The sequence below is a fragment of the Myxine glutinosa genome, chromosome 12 (assembly GCF_964187855.1).
Source record: "Myxine glutinosa chromosome 12, kmMyxGlut1.1, whole genome shotgun sequence".
NCBI classification, from domain to species: Eukaryota; Metazoa; Chordata; class Myxini; order Myxiniformes; family Myxinidae; genus Myxine; species Myxine glutinosa.
Window position 1 is genome coordinate 32655210 of NC_136272.1, and position 15675 is coordinate 32670884.

Genomic DNA, 15675 nt, shown 5'->3' on the forward strand with positions numbered 1-15675 from the left:
ACTTGAAATCTGAATAGGATTTGCATGTCAGCTTACTGAAACCAACCACCAACTATTGTTGAGGTCAACATAGGCCAAAAGGTCAACATAAGCCAAATTTCTAAAATTGTCAATTTTCATCAGGTTAACTTAAACTTTGAAGACGATTTGCATATCAGGTCACTGAATTCAACCACTAATTATTTTTGAGGTCAAATGCCATTCTACTTTATTCTGTTTTGCCAAGTGTCGCTCTATGAGTGATTTTTCACTTATTTGTTTGTTTGTGACCAGGATATCTGAAAAGGTTGTGGACAGATTCGGACGAAATTTCGTGGACAGGTTGGGTGTCTGACAAGGACGAATCGATTCGATTTTGGTGAAGATCTGAATCCAGATCCGGATCAGATAATTTTTTTAAGTGATCCTTGACCATTCAATGATGGGGCCAAAAACGATAAATAGCACGATATTTCAAAACGTTGTGCACAAGTTATGACAAAACTTGGGGGATGAGTTGGGTAAACGAAAAGAACAAGCCGATCGATTTTGGTTCATGTCGGGATCCAGATCTGGCTTATCAGTGGGATACAAAACATAATGTGTTCAGCCTGGCACAGGTATACTCCCGACTGAGTGCCTTTCTCGATCAATCATTGCGTCCAATGCTCAATCAGCTGGAGAGTTCATCAGATATTTCTCTCTCTCTTTCTTTTCCGTTCTCTGCCTGATTTAATCATCTTTGGACGGAACAAATGGTATGGACTCGCTGTTCAGAAATATTATGGGACTAGCCGAAACCCGTGGAACATCCACGGAAGGGAGGATGTGGTGTATGGATGGAGTGTACCATTATGGATGGCATAGGGGATTTGCTTGTCCGAGTTAGAGTTAGGAAGAAAGATGAGAATGAAGAGTGCATATATGAACAACGATCGCCGACACCGGCACAAATGCATGCTCTGGATTGTCCACTCAGTGGACGGCTTGCTTTCGCCTTCGCCTGTCCAATCAGCGGACGGCTTGCTTCGCCTTCGCCCAGCAGACGCCAATACGATGGCGTCGTAAGATGGCGTCGTATCGGCAGTTAATCGGATGCTTTTGGGCCCCAACGTCGGCAAATTCAGATTTTTCGAGTATGGCTGTACGTGATAAACAAAGAGCGCGGTTCGTAGATCGTAAATCCATTAGTGCCGTGGGCATCGGGTCACTGGGTGCGGCGTAAAAGGGATAACAAAGTCGAGTCCTTACGCTATTATTATATAGATTGAAAAGTCAGAAGCTCAAGGCTGCACAATGTCCTCAAAGCTGGAAGATCATTTAATCAGGCATTCAATAACCTGGACGATTCATCTGATCTCTCTCTCTCTCTCTCTCTCTCTGGAGGATATTTCATTTCTCTCTCAACGATGCCCTTTCACCTGTCTGTCTCTGTCAGTTTTCTTTCCCCTAGCCTGTCCTTTCTCCATCAGTGTGGGTTATGTTGCTTTAGAGCTTATTACCTCCACCACTGTAGGTGGGCAGATAATATTTATGTTTTCACCACTGTTTGTCTGTCTGTCTGTCTGTCTGTGAGCAGGATATCTCAGAAGGTTTTGGAGGGATTTGAACGAGACCTGGTGGAGAGGTTGGATGTGTGACCAAAACAAATCAATTCGTTTTCGTGAAAATCCAGATCAGGATACTAGAATTGCTTAATTTTTAAGTGATTCTTCACCATTGGGAGATACGGCCAAAAATGATACATAGCAGGATATCTCAAAATGTTGTGGACGGATTTGGACGAAACCTGGTGGAGAGGTTGAGTGTGTGACAAAGACGATTCGATTCGATTTTGGTGAAGATCTGAATATGGATTCGGATATGAGAATTATTTAATTTTTTAAGTGATTCTTCACCATTGGGAGATAGGGCCAAAAACGACGAATAGCACGATATTTTAAAAAGTTGTGAACAGATTCGGACAAAACCTGGTGGACATGTTGGGTATGTGACAAGAACAAGCTGATTAGATTTTTGTTCAGGTTCGAATCCAGATCTAGCCTATCAATGGGATACAAATCGTAAACTGTTCAGCCTGGTGGAGGTGTGCGCTCTCGTGCTCTATCGAGTGTCGTTGTAGTTAATGACGTGTTATTGATTTGTGAAGTTACATCCTCTTTTCTACAAGTCATTCAGAAACGTTCATAAACTGTTCATAAAGAAAACATTGTACATTATGTTTCATAATTGGGGAAATCCAGCATGCTTGGGAGTTCTTCCTTGGGAGTTCTTCCTTGGGAGTTCTGCTCGAATTATTCCAATAACGTTATCTACACACTCCAATTGTTTGTGATATAATTTTTTCATCTCATGTATTTTTTTTATTACTCTCTTCCTTTGTGTTTTCTTTGTTCAATTTAACTTCTCCCTTCTATCAGTCTCCCTAAACTCATTCCCTCCTGCCTGAAAGTGGACCTCCTCAAATTCCTCTCATCTCCCTGTTCAACTCACCTTATCATCACTCCAACTGCAATCTCAGCTTCCTGTCAACTTCACTCCCTTTCCTGATTCCGATGAACCTCCTATTATATCCCGATTAAATTTACATCCTCAATCCACTCCCTGCTGCCCCCATTTAGTGTGGACTATCCTCAAGGCTCAAACTATGGGCCTTCCACAATCCACAAACGTCTTCTTCAGGTTCTTCAAAGTTTGGCTTCAAAGCTAAATGACTGAAGTACGTATTTCGACTCAGCTATTGTATTTGTTACATGATTTAACAAAATTATAATCACTCAATAAAACTAGAAGTCCAGAAAGGCACTCGGTAGAGAACATACAGTGCATTGAATTATTTTCACATTTTGTTGTTTCAGCCTAAATTTTAAATGGATTAAATTGAGATTTTTTTTCGTCACTAATCTACAAATAATACCCCTTAATGTCAAAGTGGAATTGTCTTTTTAGAAGATTTTGCAGAATAATTAAAACTGAAATACAGAAATATATAATTTACATAAGTATTCACCCCTTGAGACAATACTTCGTAGAAATGCCTTTGGCAGCAATTACCGCTTCGAGTCTTTTGGTCATGTCTGTATCACCTTTGCACATCTGGATTTGGGGAGTCTCTCACATTCTTCGTTGCAGATTTGCTCAAGCTCTGTCAAGTTGGATGGGGAGCGTCGGTGAACAGCAATCTTCAAATCTTTCCACATATTCTCAATGGGATTCAAGTCTGGGCTTTGGATGGGCCACTCAAGGACTTTCACGCTCTTGTTCTGAATCCATTCCAGTGTTGTTTTGGCTTGTTTGTTTGGGATCATTGTCATGTTGGAACTCAAATATTCACTGCAGTCAGTCTAAGGTCTTTGCACTATGAAGCAGGTTCACCTCAAGGATTTCCCTGTATTTGTCTTCATTCATTGTTCCCTCCATCTTTACAAGTCTCCCAAGTCCTGCTGCTGAAAAGCATCTCCATAACATAATGCTGCCACCACCATGCTTCAGGGTAGGGATGGTGTTAGATGGGTGATGAGCTGTGTTTGCTTTCTGCCAGACGTAGTGCTTTACATTCAGGCGAAATAATTATATTTTCATCTCATCAGACCACACAATGTTTTGCCTCATGCTCGGAGTCTTTCACGTGCCTTTTTGCAAACTCCAGGTGTGCTGTCATGTGCCTTTTTCTCAGGAGTGGCATCCGTCTGGCCACCCTCCCATAAAGCCTAGACTTGTGAAGTACCTCAGAGGCTGTTGTCCCTCCAGCAGGTTCTTCCATCTCAACAAAGAAGAGAGGGTGGTAAACTTTTTTAGTTCTGTCAGTGGTCATTGGGGATTTGGTCACCTCACTAACCAAGATGCTTCTTGCCCGGTTCCTCAGTTTGGTCGGACGGCCAGCTCTAGGAAGAGTCTGTGTAGTTCCATATTCTTTCCATTTCCTAATGATGGAGCTCACTTTGCTCTTGGGAAATTTCAACACTAAAATTTTTTATATTCTGACCCAGAAATATGTCTCCACACAATTCTATCTAGAAGTTCTACGGACAGTTCCTTGGACTTCATGGTGGAGTTTCTGCTCTGACATGCCCTGCCAACTGTGGGACCCAATATAGAACGGTGTGTTTCTTTCTAAATAATGTCCAATCCATTTAACTGGCCACAGGTGGACTCCAATAAAGTTGTAGAGACATCTCAAGGATGATCAAAGGAAAATGGATGAACCTGAGCTCAATTTGAAGTGTCATTGCAAAGAGGTAGAATACTTATTAACTCATGAAATTTCAGATTTTCATTTTCAATGAATCTATAAAAAAAAGGAATAAAAGAAAATTCCACTTTGACATTATGAGGTATTATGCATAGATGAGTGGCAAAAAACTCAATGTAATCCATTTTAAATTCAGGCTGTAACACAAGAAAATGTCAAGGGGTGTGAATACTTTCTAAAGGCAGGACCTCTGCCAGGCTGAATAGTTTACGTTTTGTATCCCACTGATAGGCCAGATCTGGATTCGAACCTGAACAAAAATCTAATCGCTTGCTCTTGTCACATACCCAACTCATCCGCTAGATTTGTCGTATTCCGTCCACAACATTTTGAGATATCATGCTATATATCGTTTTTTGCCCCATCACTCAATAGTGAAGAATCACATAGCATTATAAAAACATAGCAATGTATACATACAATGTATACAATAAAATACAATAAAATACAACATACAATGTATACAATGTATACAATAAAAACATAGCAAAAACATATAAAAACATAGCATAGCAATCACATAGCAATTATAAAAACTTCTTGCGTCTGGATCTTCACCAACATCTAATCAATTCGTCCATGTCACACAACCAACCTGTCCACCAAATTTTGGCCAAACCCGTCCACAACTCTTTGAGATATTGTGGTCACAGATAGACAGACAGGGGTGAAAACATAATCCGTCTTGGTGGCGGAGGTAATGATAATAATGATTATTATTTGGTGTTCTATGATTTTAGGGTAGGCCATCTCTCGAGTATGCCTGGCCTAAGCATATTGCTTCATCTTCGGCGGTTTCCTGATGTGTAGGCCTCACAAAGGCACACGATCCAATCGATGATCATTTACTCCAGCAGTCCCGAGAAGCAGCAATTATATATTTATCTATATCCACCATTTTATCTCATGGATCCTTATTTGTTTGATTCAATGTATTGTGCGATGCTCAGTGTGTGTGTGTGTGTGTGTGTGTGTGTGTGTGTGTGTGTGTGTGTGTGTGTGTGTGTGTGTGTGTGTGTGTGTGTGTGTATGTATGTATGTATATATATACAGACTTGGCATTTAATATGGAATATATATTTTTTCTTGACTTGGGTTTACTTTCTTAACTCAGTATATCAATCTGGTGAGTTTCTTTTACACTTTGGTGATTTCTTGGTTAAAAGAACCGTGTCACTGATTGTCTGTCGCAGCAAGAAGTCAACAACAGGATTATATCACAGGTGGCGTGGCAAAATGTACGGACAGGTGCATTTGATGATTGGCTTCACAATCCGGTATACAAGGGTTGTTGCGTTCTGTATTAGTGGAAAACAACTGCTGCATGTCTCCAAAAGTTATTGCCGCTTCCTCTGGAGATGGTACGTCAACTCGACAATGCGGTTTGTCATGGAGTGGTGGCTTTACAAAATTACGGCATGAAACAGCGTGCTATTGCTCGGCAGTATGGCATCGCTCAAGGTCAGGTGTCAAAGATCCTGAAACGAAATGCTCAGAGGGGTGTCCCTACTCCAATACCGAGGCCAGGACGTCCCCACAGAACCACAAGGAGGGATGATCGCCAGCTGCACCGGTTAGTCCGCAATGGCCGTACCAAGTCAGCTAATCGGCTTAGGGCTGAGTGGCAGCAGCTGACAAATGTTCCTGTATCCAGAAAGCTAGTCAACCAACGACTGGTTCAAGCAGGCTATCGTGCCAGGCGTCCCCTGAGAAAGCCACGCCTGACCAGACAACACCGCCAGCGCCGATTGCAGTGGGCCAGAGAGCACCGTCAATGGCAGCCAGGACACTGGAATCACGTGATCTTCAGTGACGAGTCTAGATTTCTGGTCTATCGTCAAGATGGCCGCGTCCGAGTGCGCAGACAAGTGCATGAAGCCCACAACAAAGATTGTATAGTGCCAAGAGTCCAAGCTGGAGGTGGTGGGGTGACCGTTTGGGCTGCTTTTCATGCAAGGGGCAAAACTGACCTGGTTGTTCTGAATGGAAACCTGAACCAGTTCAAGTACAGGGCCATTCTGGAAGAAACATTGCTTCCATTTGCTCGTGCAGCCTTTCGAGGAAACTTTGTCTTCCAAGATGACAATGCACGGCCTCATCGTGCTCACATGATCCAACACTTTCTTGCTGACCGTGGTGTAGAGCATATGGAGTGGCCTGCCATGTCCCCGGATATGAATCCGATGGAGAACTTGTGGGCAGAATTAACGCGTCAAATCGACCACTTGGACCAGCAGCCGACCTCTGTGCGTGAATTGCAGCAGGCTATTGTCACTGCATGGCAAGCGATTCCTGTCCAAACCTTGGCAAATCTTGTGAACAGCATGCCTCAACATGTACGTGCTCTCCTGAATGCTCGTGGGGGTTACACGAAGTACTGAACTGTAATTTCACTGTCCGTAATCCCAGTCGTAATTTAACTTTTGTTTTTGTTAAAAACATTTTTGGCTAATGTGCAAAATAAAGAGATACTTGTGGAAAACGTACAGAAGTTTAACACAGTACTATCCATGAATTGAGTTCGATATCAGTTTACATCACTTTCAAGGATCAATTTATTTGTTTTGAAATGTCAAATGTGGTTTTTGTTTCTTTTAAAGGTCACATTAACAAAATCTAGAATAATTTCAACATAATTCCAATGAACTTTTGGTTCTAAGACATCTTGAAAAGTAAGTTCACCCCCACAAAAAAAATATTCCATATTAAATGCCAAGTCTGTATATATATATATATATATACAGGGTGTTTCAAAAAGAGTGATACAACTTTAAACGTTTATTTACAAAGAAACAGAAACCTCAAGAACATAAACCAAACATTTCTTGAAACCTTATGACATGGTATGTTCTATCACTGATTGCTATTGCAGTAAGTCACTGCTGGAGTTAGTGAGTGAGGCCAAGGTCTGAAATTGGCATTTGCACAAAATCCTTGTAATTGACGTTCTCGATGTGTGCCCTCCGCGGTCAGACAGGCATTGATCCTGACTCCAAAGTTCTGTCCATATTTCCTGTAGGTCTCATGTGGCACTGCCTGGAGGTAGTCTGACACCTCCTGCTTCAGATCATCCAGTGTGGCAGGGCGGTTGATGTAGACAGAGCCCTTGGCAGCCCCCCAGAACCAGTAGTCCAGAGGGTTCAAGTCTGGGCTATGGGGTGCCCAATCATGAGCGGTACCCAGGGCAACGAGGCGGTTTCTGAAGAGCTGCTGCAGGAAAGTGATGGTGTCACCAGCTGTATTTGGGGGTGCACCATACTGCATAAACCAGGTAATGCTGAGCTGGTTTGGGGTGACCTTTTGGTCTAGATCATTATGGAACTTCTTGAGCTCGGCCCGGTAGGCCTGGCGTAGACTAGCAGCAGAATGAGCAGGCACACCATCATGCATGAACCACATTTGGCCACCATTGAGTGGAAATACATGCTGCTCCCACATTAGAAGGTAATATGCAGCATTCACATTTTCTTTGAAAAATATTGGTCCAACAATGCCTCCAGAAAAAATGCCTGCTCAGACGGACGCACTAGCTTGATACTGGACGTTGTGCTCAACAGTAAATCGTCGGTTGCCTTCTGCCCATATCACGCTGTTATGACGATTCACAGAAACAGATAAAGTAAACTTTGATTCATCTGACCACAAGATCCTGTCCTGCAAATCATTGTCCATATCCATTAACCCAAGCAATGTCTCACATGCCTCAACGTGCCGTCAAAATCATCCTCAGATAGTTGGTGAATTATTCTGGGTATGTATGGTTTCGCATCAAGGTCTTTTAGTATTCTTCGAATCGATGATCAGCTTATGTTGGTGACATTTCATAAATGACAAGTTGATAATGGTGTGTTACTGTCGAGTTGTTGTTGAATGACCGCTCTGCTTTCCTCAGTTCAAACAGTACGTGGCCTACCTGGTGACTGTTTTGGAAGAATGCTGCGGGTTTCATCAAACTGCTTGTTTATTCTGCCGATGGTTCTTCTGTCAATTGCGTCGGTGCCACATTCTTTGACAAGTTGTCTGTGAACTTCAGCCGTATTTCCAGATACATAATACAAGCATACAGCGCAAATTTTCTGTCTCACGATATCCTCAGTCATATTAGGGCATCTAATTCACAATGAACTGAACTAATGCAAATACAAACGCGTGCAGCACAGTGAGCGAAGCTCATCCCGATCCATATCACATGATGCCTGTGCGTGTTGAAGCGGTCACATCCATTTACCAAACAATCATGTTTTGTTTTGCACCAAAGAACAACAATAAACTTAGTTGTTTATTGCAGGTATCGTTCTTCAAAATGTGCCCAGGGTTTCTGGACCACCCTGATATATATATATATATATATATATATATTGTTACAGACGTGGCTTGGATGTTATTTACCGAGCGGTTTTATGGTATGACCACGTCTGCACAAGTTACCCGATTGTGCCCGAACGTTGACTAATCGCGCTATGCTAGACCAATGAAGGAAAAAGAAGACACACGGCTGGAATTAATACGACACGACACCAGGGATACGGTTCTCAAAGGTTGTTATTACAATAATGCGGAAGGTTTAGATTACAGGGACAAGAGGGAAACATAGGAAGGTGGGCACTTAAACACAATCTTATATTATTCCCAACAGACGACAAATAAACGGGACAAGGCTCACCCACACGGGGGTTTGATTGCAACGAAAGCGGGTAGCGATCGCTCCAGGTGCACCTGGGCTCAGGGCAGGATCACGTACGGTCCAGTTTAAGAGATGCGGTGGAGGTATTGCAGCGCTCGAGGGGTGGCGACTTCTCTCTCTCCAGGCTGGGGGCGCATCTCACGTCACATCCGGCGCGGGGCCGCGTATATCCGGCGGGGAGTGACACGCCCTCGGCTCGTTAGCTCCGCCTCGGGGAATCGGCACGTTGCTTCTCATTGGGTGCGTGGGGGGGTTACTGGCTCCGCCCCTGACGAGGAGCTGACAGCCAGCCCCTTCGGGGTAACGCCGTGGAGCGTATGGTCATGGCGGGTAACCGAGCCGGTGTGAGGACGCACACTCCCCGCCCCTCTGTTGTGGTAGTCGTAGTTGTAGTTGTAATTGTTGTTGTAATTGTTGTTGTTGTTGTTGTTATTGTTGTTGTTGTTGTTGTTTGGGGAAGAAGATGGGAGGAGGTATGGGAAAGGTCCTAAACTCACTACTGATGCCATATAATCACATTCTGGTGCAACGAAGAGTCATAATTAATGGAAACGAGGCCTTAACTGACATAGATTAAGAATAACTAGGAAGATGTCCGAAAGTTGGCTACGTGTGGTGCGGTGGACCTGGGCACGACATTTAATGGGGGAATAAGGGGAAGGTCGGCTCTACTGATTGTTATTTACATGCAATGGGACTAGGGAATGGGGGATTGGGGAAAGTTGGGGAGTATTGGAGAAAATAGGGGAATATTTACAAGCGGATATGGAGGCCAAATTCCATATTCGCAACATTGCACCCTTCTCTACCCTCGGGGCGTCCCGACCCGATAAATTTTTACCTACTTTAGTGTGGCACGCAATGTAGTTCCCTCTACTATTAACTCTACCCTGAGTGCGACAGTTTTACAGATATTCACAAATGAGTAAATATGTCCCCCTGCGACGTTGCACCCTTCTCCTCACAGAAACACACCCACAGGATAACCGAATCCGGAAAGAATTCTCAAACTAAACATACAGCCGGTAGGGAGCATTATTTACACGACTACGCTGCTATTTACACTACGATCCAGGACCTGTTTTTGGAGGAACACATGCAGATGTTATGCATAGAGAGAGCGCGCTTGCCAACATCAATACACCAACCCACGAGTGCTCTGTGGCCGACGGCCTTTAATAACGTGCAGAGCACCCTTTCCCAGCATCAAAAGCACCACCCCACCACCAATCGGTGCAGTCACCATTGTTCAATGATTAAAAATAAATGCGACAACCCCTAACCCTGCAGGTGTCTCTTGCTCTTCTTGTGGTGCACTTGGTGGTAACTAAAAGTGGTTCACCTGTATGGCATAGGTGCCACGTTGACCCATAGGTCCATCCCCGGGTGGTGCTTGGCCGCAAACGAACTGCGGTCCATTGTGGGTGGCCACAAACATTGCGGTCCATATGGTGTATCGATCCTGGCAGCAAACAGCGAAAGTGCAGGCCCACAACTGCGCAGCCAGCACCTCTCTCTCCTCTCTCTCTACCCCAAAGCCAGATCCTCGGAGGTGGGAGACAAAAGAAGAAACAAGTGAGTAAGGTGGTAAGGGCGCAAAAGTGCACGCAATGTAAGGTGATGCACACTGGGGGCACATGGGAACCAGGTGAGACAGGTACGTTCCTATCGTATGCCCCCCCCCCACCAGGTAACCTACATGGCCCCTCCCTTACCCCTTACTGCATCCACAAAACACAACACTACCCATAAACATCTACTTTACAAATCGACAAACATCCCTACTGTCTTCCCCGTTCCTCCCATAAACCAAATTCGTCTTCTCTCCCTCCTAACCAATCAAATTTGCCATTTTCAACTCTCATCAAAATTTGCCATCTCCAACTGCACATCAAAATTTGCCATCACCAATTCATCATCAGTCCCTCCTAAGGAGGGAGAGATGGAATCACCCCAATGTCTCATCCACGTCGTGATGCGTCTCACAAATCCACAGCAATCTCATTTCCTGCACACAGAACAAAGAAAACACAGGTGTGGAGTCATCATCATCACCACAGGTAAGTGGCTGCGTATGGTGCGACAGGTTCATCAATCCTAACTATTTCCTAAATGACTTTAACAACTTTACACTACCCGGGGTCTTTCTCCGGCCAAACCATTGGCCCTCTTACACTATGGGTTCTAAAAACCAATTCCCATTGGCCAAACTGTGGTGCTCTTCAATTTGGGGTCTCACTCCCCCGATTCATCTCTCGGTGCCCTCGTACAATTTCTGGGCTGCGACGTGTACCTCTCCCAGTGGGTCTACCCACCTGCACACCTCCACCACTGCAGTTGCCTCCGAGCTTACCTGCTCCTTACCCTAACCTAACTACCTGGGGAAGGCCCTCTCGCACTCTCCCCACTCGGTGCCCTCTCTGGCACTGGGCTACCCGGGTCCGTCCTCCGGATCCTCGGGCCCCATCCACAACTCTACCGGCTCCCAGAGCCCACCTGCGGCCTCACCTGGCCGACATCCTCACAGTGGTGGAGTGCCCAACCAACTACACACACTAACAGGCTACACGCCCAGCCATTTCCACAACACTAATGCACCCATCCACAACACCATTCTGCAACCGCACCACAGATGCCAATATCTAACCACAATTTACCTGTACCCTCTACCTAACACTTACACTACCCGCCCCGGGTACTCGTGAAAGGGGTCCACTCTTCCCCCATCCACACCTTCGCACCATGCACACCACTCCGTACCACTCACTCCAACTCTCTCCACACACCTGTACCTGCACACCTGTGCTCTCACACCTGGTGCCACCTGCACCCTTCTCTCCCCAAGCGCATTCGCGCTGATCCACAACACTCACTACTCATACACTGCTCCACACACCTGTCCAGTTGCACACCTGTGCAATCACACCTGTTCAATCCTCACACACACAGCATCATCTCAGCTAACTACTCCCTTCTGAAACTTGCGCTTCCCAGTCGTCCCTTTAACTATTGCGCTCCCTCGTCATTATAATCCACACTAATCTACCTGCGTCCCCACTACAGGTATCAGTCACTAACTAACCTTAACGTTACCTAAGGTCATCTTCTCTAGATCCCTACACACAATATCCTAACCCACCCGGGCTAGTTTTCACTGCCATACACCCCATAAGCTATTGCTCCTTTGCCCCACCCACATGGGAAGGGTGGCAGGGATGCCATCCCACCACATCGGGGGTCTCTCACTACCAATTTTGCACATCAAATTTCAACAAATTAAAAATTTGCCAATCACTACCCATCATCTGCCAATCACTACTGCCAATCCCTTGCCAATCATCAAATTTTGTTTTTCTCTAATTTTGGGTCCAAAACACTAACCTCATCACCCAGTCGACTCACTAATACCTCTCGGTGCGCCAATCCCTGTCCAAAGCCCGGCTTCGTAAAGCCAAGCAATGGATGCTGGTTGTTTTGTGCCAGCGGCTGGATGCGTCCGGCACTCGGTGCAGGGACGGGGGCTTACCCGGGCCGAGATCCCACGCATCACCTCGGCGTGGAGCCATCCAATGTCCCGATCTCGACCTGCCGGCACGTCTCAACAAAACGTGGTCGCCATGACGACCCTTCCTATCCAGCCGCCCGCTCCGCCTAGTGGAGCACGGACGCGGCCGTTCAAAGCGAGGCCCGGCACGCACCGAGGGCCCGATTCGGCTAAAAGTCGACCTAACCTCTAACCCGTGTAACGTCGATGCTTCACCTGCATGCTTACACCCCGCAGCCCGTTCCTTGCTCACACATCCAGCTGTGCCCATGCTCCTCGTACCCTTCCTTACACACCCAGGTACCCTCATTCCACTCACAGCCTTGGTCACACACCTGACCACCGAACACTTTGGCACACATTCGTTGGTCGCACACCTCACCAATACACCGCTTCGCACCCCCTCCTCGGTCACCTCCTCTGTGACAATCACAGGTGTGCCCTCATTCGCACACCCAACCACGTGCCTCACCACCAACTCCAGCGTGCATTCCCACTCACGCTCTACCATTCCAGGGGTGCATCCTTCCATCCCAGGTGTACATCCTCGCTCACCTGTCACAACTAACTCACGCTCCATGTCACTCTCACTACTTTCACCTCCACTCGTGACAACGCACTCACCCTTACTCTTGACAGCACACTCTTTCCCCATGCACCTGCCCGTCACACACCTTTCTCGCGCACACTCTCCCGTTACACCCTCTGTAACACTCACCACAGGTGGACACTCTTCCTTACTTCTGACAGCGCACTCTTTCCTCATGCACCTGTCGGTCACACACCTTTCTCGCGCACACTCTCCCGTTACACCCTCTGTAACACTCACCACAGGTGGACACTCTTCCTTACTTCTGACAGCGCACTCTTTCCTCATGCACCTGTCCGTCACACACCTTTCTCGCGCACACTCCTGCGCACACTCTCCCGTCACACCCTCTGTAACACTCACCACACCATGCTTCCATGTGCTCCCTCGCACACGCGCTACGACCGACTCATTCTCGCCAACACCCTCACTCCTGGGCACACACTTTTTCCTCACACACCCCAGAGTCGGACTTTCTCGCACACCTCCTCTTTCGCACACCAGACCTGTCACACACCTCACCAACGGCCTTTCACGAACACCCGGATCCAAACCAATCCCCAAGCTTCTTAAATCCCCTGGCGCATCATACGCACGACCATATTGGTCACCACTTACACCGGGTCCTCTTCCTCTTCGCTTCTCCTCCATCACCTGCGAATCCCTCATCCGGTTAATGAGCACATCATCACGATCCAAACACAGACTTTGGACCAATTCTTTTATCTCCTCTTTTATCTCTTTGTTATCCCCTCTCCGTCGCTTCTTAATTTCGCTCACCCCTTCTTCCACTTCTTCTAATTTGTGCTTCACTTCTTTTATTCCCCGGTACGTCTCCTCAAGCTCGTCCTCCAAGGCTACCTTGACCGTTTCCAGGTGCGTCCTCACCTGCCGGTCCTTCGTCTCCATTACCTCTATCACCTCGTCCAACCTCGTTGTCAGTCCCTCACGTACCATCTGACATTCCCTCTTCGTCGCTATCAAGTCGTTTTTTATGTCGTTTTGTGTCGCTTTTAAACCTCCTAATACTGCAGTGTTCCTTTGAACCTGCTCCGTTAGTCCTTTTTGTCCCTCCGTCAGCTGTTCCACCTCCTGCGTCAGGTCCTCTATGCCCCCTTGTAACTTTACAGTCCCCTTTCTCACCTCCTTCTCCATGTGCTCCTCATAGTGCCTCACCTCCTCGCGCACTCCTCCGACCTCCTCACTCACTCCTCTTCTGATCTCCTCTCCCATCACTTGCATCTCCTGCCCAGATGCCACCCTCATCTGCTCCATTTCCTCCCTGTGAGCATCCAGTTTGGTTTCTACCCCCATTCTGACCCCCTCTATCTGCTGCCCCATTTGGTTAACTTCCCTTTCCGCTTGGTCCCTCATGTCCCTCAATTTGCCTTCCATACTGTTTTCTAACCCCTCTAACCCATTTTTCACTCCCTCTATCTGATTCTCCTGGGCAGCCATTCTATTTTCTACCCCCATTAACCCATTTTTCACTTCTTTTATCCCGTTGTCTAACCCCTCAAAATTATTGTCTATCTTCCCAAATTTCTTGTCTAACTCCTCAAAATTATTGTCTAACCCCTCACTGGTACCCCTCGCTTCGTCCCTCATTACCCCCATTTGCTCACTCCGAGCCCTCGCTTCGTCCCTCATTACCCCCAATTGCTCACTCCGAGCCCTCGCTTCGTCCCTCATTACCCCCAATTGGTTTTCCAATCGCTCACTATTCTTTTCCATAAGGGCCGTCATTTGTATAAAAAAAAGTTCCAATCTTCCCAGCGGCGCTACTTCGGTCGCGGGCACGGTGACCAGCGAGGCGCCATTTTGCGCGCCCGCTTCTTCGTGCGTGACGGCGCTATTTTGCGAACCTGCCGCCCTCACTGCTTCGCTCTCCTCCTGTCCCTCATTTTGGTCCTGGATCGACCCTACCTCACTCTCCTTTACCGGACCCCAGCTGTCTTGATCCGCCATAGCGCGACTTTCAAAATTCGGTTTTTATTTTTTATTTTCGTAAAACAAATTGAAATTTCGCCGTTATAATTTCGCGCGGGAAACGCGCTCCGAATCGATTTTCCCTCCCAAAATTTGGGCCTAACTAATTTAGTCCCGGGTTCGAATTCCACTCCTCGACACCAATTGTTACAGACGTGGCTTGGATGTTATTTACCGAGCGGTTTTATGGTATGACCACGTCTGCACAAGTTACCCGATTGTGCCCGAACGTTGACTAATCGCGCTATGCTAGACCAATGAAGGAAAAAGAAGACACACGGCTGGAATTAATACGACACGACACCAGGGATACGGTTCTCAAAGGTTGTTATTACAATAATGCGGAAGGTTTAGATTACAGGGACAAGAGGGAAACATAGGAAGGTGGGCACTTAAACACAATCTTATATTATTCCCAACAGACGACAAATAAACGGGACAAGGCTCACCCACACGGGGGTTTGATTGCAACGAAAGCGGGTAGCGATCGCTCCAGGTGCACCTGGGCTCAGGGCAGGATCACGTACGGTCCAGTTTAAGAGATGCGGTGGAGGTATTGCAGCGCTCGAGGGGTGGCGACTTCTCTCTCTCCAGGCTGGGGGCGCATCTCACGTCACATCCGGCGCGGGGCCGCGTAT